A 6,981-nucleotide genomic window follows, 5' to 3' on the forward strand; every position below is an offset into this window, starting at 1 on the left:
TTTCTAGGGTGTATAAAGTAGACCTAAGCAAAATAGTACTACGTATTTCATATTGAAAAAGAAACAAATTCCAGTAGGACACGACAATCCGCTTAATAGATACGCTTGCAGATCACGTTGATCCGGTAAAACCGTATCTATCGATCGATCTGTTACCTGCATGCACCCCAGCTGCCCAGCACGCCATGGCCCGCCACCAAACGAACTGCCACTGGGCCATCGAATTGCTCGAAGCCGCTGCCATCTTCGTCGCGGGGATCGCGACCGCCGCCGTGGCCGCCGTCGGCTACCTGAGGAACGGCGGCATAGCCATCCTTTTCCTGGGCGGGCTGCCTGCCGTCTTCTTCTTCGCCATCGGCTTCCGTGGAAGCTCGGCCGCGCTTCGGAACAGGAGATCCGCCCAGGAGCCGCTCGAAGACGACGTCCGCCAGGCGGCGCAGGCACAGGAGCCGCTGCTGCAGGGCGGGGAGTCGGACGCTGAGTCGGGCTCCAAGCCGCGCCGCATTGGATAAGTTTTGGCCTCCGTCACATCAAAGTTTTAATCACTATTTAAAAGTATTAAATATAGACTAATAATAAAACTAATTACACAGATGGATACTAAATCGCGAGATAAATCTAATGAGTATAATTAAGCCATGATTTTCTCACAGTGCTGCTACATTACCATCTGTTAACCATGGGGTCAAAGACCTCGTTGATTCGTCTCGCGATTTATCACAGGGTTCCGCAATTAGTTTTGTCATTAGTCTATATTCAATATTTCTAAATAGTAATCAAACATTTGATATGACACCTCCAAAATTTTTATTTTTCCATCCAAACACACCGCTAATCCCCGATGAAGGAGGTACTGATATGACATCACTGTCCGTTCGTTTTGTTCATGGTCTGAATGCCTGGTTTCATTTAGGATAACTATATGTATCGTACTACACACTACTCGTTGACGAATTTGATGATACAGTAGGCTCGCAAATCTCCCTATTGCCGTTGCCATCGGGCATGAAATCGTCGCAAATTCCAACGTGTCAGCCAGGCTATTCGCGGCGAATTCGCAAGTACACACGGCTCAATCGCGTAAACAAAAACTCGTACAGGACGGCATGAAGGTCAGGCCGAGCATATTCCGAGGCCCCCGTTAGCAGCCCATCACGATGAGACGACGGCGACGGCGGGTCGGCGGCATAGTACTCCAACAATGACCGGTCCATCCCCTACACCGTGAAACGTACCTACTGCGCTTTCTCAGCGACGTGCCAAGATTTCTGCCAATTCCACCTACACTTTTTTTCAAAACTGAATTCCTCCCACTCTACCACCCGAACCCAAAATCCAATAAAAAAGTTGAGAGAGAGATTAACGAACAGACGATAACCTCTGTACTGTACCATGGTGGTTGGGACTTGGGAGTCTTGAAGCGCCCATTAAAAACGCGTGCACGGACGGGGAACTGCACTGGATTGGATTTAAAACAGGCGGGGTGCCGTGCGGGATCCCACGGCAGTGACGGCACGAGCAACGGCCGTAGTCTGAACTCCAAGGAAAAGGAAAAGCAGCAAGACCGGACCGGAGGGAGGTTGAGCCGTGCCGAGCCGAGTCGACTCTGTTGAAAGAAAATGAAACTGAAGAAGAAATGAATGAACAGATTCTTGATTCCATTAACCTCTGAATATTTATACAGGGGTGAACCAGCGGGAGGACGCGTCCATACGCCGGAGGGACGCGTCCGTACGTCGCCGGTTGGGAAGGAACGGACATGCCCGTTGTCAACTACGTGGTAGAACCCTAAACCAAGAGGCTACTAGTCGGGAAGGGTACGGACCCGTCGCAGCGGGGCACCGAGATCTAGGGTTCCCAGCAGTGAACCGCCATGGGCTGCTAGTAACCGCCGCGTCTAGGTCTAGCAAACAAACAGCTTCTAGCGGCTGAGGTGGCGAGACAGTCCGTCGAGGGCCAGGCCCGCGTGGATCGAACCGGAACGAGCAAGCGCCCCGCGTGCCTAGGGTTTGCGGCGACGAGTAGCCCTTACGGGCGCGCGTCCGGTTGCGGACGTAAGCGCGGAACAAGAGGAACAGGGGGGTGGGGATGAGGAGTTACCGAGTGCGTCCGATGATGGCCGGGAGACGCCGGCGAGCGCCGCAGGCGAAGGGGGAAAGAGAGGGGCGAGGCTGCAAGAGGGAGGGAGGGAGGCGGCCTCTGGAATTGGATGGAGCGCGACGCGGAGAGGGAGGGAGAGACGAAGATATGTGGGCCGTGGGTTTCATAAACAAGGCTACGGGCCTGCAGGCTGCAGCGTTTTCAATTATTCGTCAGGGAAAGTACACAATCTTTCTTTGTTTATAAAAAATAGAAAAAATGAATTTTTCCCCTTCCCACCAGATTTTGTCCCCGGGTCTATCCTCCAAAATGGTATGAATATATTTCCCAAACCGTATTCAAATTTGATCCAGTTTGGAAAGATTTTTATTCATCCGTATCCGAGTCCGAACATTCAACATCTGTATCCGGATACTAAAAGTTATATCTATATGATGTTGATATCTATTACAGTCTTATCCGGAAAAAAACTAACACTATCCATATCCAACTCCGTATTCGAATGAAAATATGGAAACAAATATGATATCACTAATATCCATCCATATTCGATCCGTTTACATGCCTACCATCACGTCGACTCATCGCCCTGTCCCATTTGCCACCTCCCATCCTCCTCTCCCTCTTCTCACATCATGACTTAAGACGTGGATGGACCAACATTTTAGGTTAAATTTATAATTTGGTTTTCAATTGTACTATAGGACTCTATTTCGCCTCCTCACAATCGGGCCAACCAATGTAGCCCTAGAACTTAACTCCTATCCTTATGTGGCAAGCCATGTTAGTGTACCTCAACAACGGGTGAGGGTATTACTCAAAAAAAAAAACGGGTGAGAGTAATTTTTTCATCCCTTTCTTTTTCCTTGTCCTTGTATCTTAGCAATTTAGCTATTATCCTAAGGAGCAAGGGCATAAACTGAAAATTTGATGTATTAGATTCAACATTAGTGCTTGCGTTTTTTTTCTATTATTATTTAGTGATAGGTGACATGCCCCTTGATAGTGATGAACTTGCTATGACTTTATTCGTCTACCTTGAGATCAACCGACTTGTCTTTTGAATGTGTTATATTTATAAATTTCATGGATATGAGCATGCATGCATTTGCCAACGTCTTTGGTCTTCTCCTCATGTCATGGCTGTAGAAGCACAACCCAATAGTTGGATGTAGTTATTAGGCCAGTCTCAGTAGGAGTGTCATCGACACAATTACCTAGACTAAAATCTTAAGAACTGTGCTAGTGGAGAGTCATCACTATGACACTCCTCTCACATTTCATGACACTCCTCTTTTTTTTTCTCCTCATACTATTGGTACATGTTAGCAAATTTAATGTGATGACACTCTTATGACCCTAGCACTGAGACTGGCCTTAATATGCTTTAATATCGCTTTCTGGATGCTACATCGCTTTCGAACGGGGCTCTTTGTATGTCCCGGTGTCGGTGTGTAGCAAAATATATTTGCTATGGTTATCTGGACACACCTACTACATCGTTTGCCACATGTGATCGGGACCCAGTTGAGCCCATGACTTGAAGAACTTTGAGAGGAAATTAAGCCTCGATGTTGAGAGACTAAACTAGCTACCCTGCACAAGTTCCATCTTGACCAAACATTTGGCAAGGGTGCACAAGCCACGTCGGTTTCCTGCACCCACTCGAGTATCAATATCTTCTAGTACTAAGAGTCATTTGTTTCTCCCCAAGGTTAAGCGGAGCAATCAATGGCCATCTCGTGCACTTGACAAAAATGAAGCAACACTCTAGTCTGCTAACAAGGCGAGTTTCAGACTGACAACAACTGATATCCGAGCACCGAAAAACATCAGAGTCGTTTGATTCCACCTGCTCACCTACTCAAACATGGGATGGTGGTCATGCATGATCCACCTACTCACCTAGTCGTACAGACTCCGTACCTTGCTAGTAGTACAGGCCAACTGGCCAACGGTCTGATTCATCTCCGGTCATCGCCGCAGCTCATGTAGTCATGTAGCAGCAGCACATCCATGGCCATGTTTGGATTCATAGGATTATTTCTACCCCCCACTTTTTAGTCCCAAATAGCCTAAGGGCACCCTCAATGGTGTAGATAGGCTTACTATAGCACTTCCACGTAGGAGAGAGGAATTAGGAGAGAGAATGTGCTTACTAAAGAGGAGTAGTAAGCCTATAGCACGGGACCCGTAATGAGTGAGGTGGGCTGTAGATTTGTTTAATAGATGCTATAGAACACTTGTTGGTTAGTCGATCTATTTTGCTCTCTATAGCTGACGTGGACATCCATACAATGAGCAAGCTTACTATTACCATTACAGGTGCCTTAAGAGGAGCTAAACATGAGGGCTATTTTTGGGCTATTTGCAAATAGGCTATCTAAAAAACTATCCCCCCCAAGAAGTGATTATTTGGGCTATTTCGGGTGGAGCCCACTAAAAAGTGGCTTTTCTCTCTCTCCCTCTCTCTTTGCTCAAATAATTGGGAAGTGCATTAAAGGCCAAATAGTCCTTGAATCCAAACATCTCAAGAGCTATTTCGTTGAAGGACTATTTCCTTGAGCTAAATAGCTCTAGCCCAAATAGCCTTGGGATACTTCTCCAAACATGGCCCATATGCACATCGATTTTTTTCTATAAAAATAGTTGAGTAAATTACACCAGCGGCACTTAAACTATTCGACGATTCTCATCCCGGTCCCTAAACTACGAAAGTGCAGATTAGGGTCCTCAAACTATTCGACGATTCTCATCCTGGTCCTCAAACTACGAAGGTGCAGATTAGGGTCCTCAAACTATTCGACGATTCTCATCCCGGTTCCCAAACTACGAAAGTGCATATTAGAGTCCTCCTATTTGACGATTCTCATCCCGGTCCAAAGCTACACGCCGCAGCCTAGGAGCCGACGTGGCCATCCAACATGGCGAGAGAGTCACATCTGGATGGTTGGATCCCTCCAGCCTGCATTGGGCTGCCTTACCCTGTGCCGGTGGCCCAGCCTCGCCCTGCGCCGGAGGCCCTGCCTGCGCGCAGCTGGCTGCCTCCGCCTCCTCCTTGCTACCATGCGGGTTGTAGGATTGAGATGGCTGATTAGAGGGGGGTGAATAGTCATTTCTAAAACTTAAAACGTTGCCGGTTAACCGAAACAAGAGCGGTATTAAACTAAACAGTCTAGTCAGGACTACACCCCTCTATCTATTGCTTGCACTTTATAAAAAGATCCTAATAGAGCAGCTAAGGTGCCGGGCTAGGTAGAGCTCACCTACACAAATCTAGTTTGCAAGGTCACCCAAACCTATGCAACTAGTACTCAAACAACCGGAGAGCTCCTACACATATTAGTAAGCAAAGCACACAAAAACTAAGCACAACTAGTAGTTCTCAAGAGCAAGGCTACACAAGCCAACCTAGAGAGCTCAAAATACTTAGCTACACGAACTAACCAAAGTGACTAACAAGGCTACTCAAGCCAATTAGTCACACAAGAGAGCTACTTCTATGCTACACAAGCAAGGAAGAAAACTAGCAAGCTACACAAGCTAACTAATTACAAGAGCAACTAGACAAGCACAATATGAATGTACGTAAATACAAGCTAGTGTATCGGGGATGCAAACCAACGGGAAGACAAATGTTGATACGATGATTTTATCCCGAGGTTCACTTGGTTGCCACCAAGCTAGTCCCCGTTGAGACAAGCTCCAAGGTTGCCACCGATCCTCTTGCTAGTGGTGACTCTCAAGTCACACTCTCCCACGCGGAGTGCTCACACCGAGGTCTAGCACATAATCCTGCTGGACCACTTGTTGCTCTTCGAGTCTCGCTCAACTAGACTTGCTCTTCGCGGCTCTCGCGGGGTGAGCGCAATACCCCTCACAATCACTTCTCTGGAGCACCGCACAATCTTTTTGCGGGCTTCACAATGGAGACACACCACCAAGCCGTCTAGGAGGTGGCAATCTCCAAGAGTAACAAGCACCATGAGCTTGCAACTCAATCACCTAGTGCCAAACTCTTACAATCTCTTAATGCAACACACTAGAATCGCTCTCTCACTTAGGGAATATGATTTGAACTAGCCACAAATGAGTTGGAGGGCTCCCAAGCACTCTCACACAAGGATACCAAGTCCTCAAGGTGCTCAACCCCTCAAATAGCCGACCACCACCTCTATTTATGGAGGAAGATCTCAAACTAGCCGTTACACTCAAATCCCGTGAAAATAGAGCTTTCCCGGACTATCCGCCTCATAGAAACCGGACCGTCCGCCATTCAAACCCAATGGCAAGAACTGCAATGATTACGTGTCAGAGTCGACCATTAGAGCCCGGGCGGACTGTCTGCACCCCAGGGACGGACCGTCCGCCGTTCAAAACTCCGAACGCCCAGAAACAAAAATGTTTCTGACTAAAACTGGAAGTGACCGGCGGACCGTCCGCTCCCCAGGGGCGGACCGTCCTCCATACAACCTGCACGCCCCACCAGAAACCGTAGAGTTTCTATCCAAAAATTTTCAAATGGAGGCGGACCGTCCGCCCCCAAGGACCGGATTGTCCGCAGTGCAATTTCCAGCAAAACCGATCCTCGGTAAAACGCTCATAACTTTTAACTCCATCAACCAAGTTAGGTGATCTTGGACTCTATGGAAAGCTTATTCAGAGGACTACACAACCCAACTGAATAAATGATCCAAAACAAAATGGATCAACCCAGAAATCTATTCCAAGATCCAACCCATAGTTAGGAGCACAACAAAAACCCTTTTTCCAAAGCATGCCAACTCCAAATGATCTCCCACGGGATGATCAATACCTTTGAGCCTTAATTAGCATTTTCAAATCATTTTTGGAAAACTTTCAATGCCGCTCGATCCTAGC

Source organism: Panicum virgatum, chromosome 4K (genome assembly GCF_016808335.1).
Source record: "Panicum virgatum strain AP13 chromosome 4K, P.virgatum_v5, whole genome shotgun sequence".
In the NCBI taxonomy this organism is placed as follows: Eukaryota; Viridiplantae; Streptophyta; class Magnoliopsida; order Poales; family Poaceae; genus Panicum; species Panicum virgatum.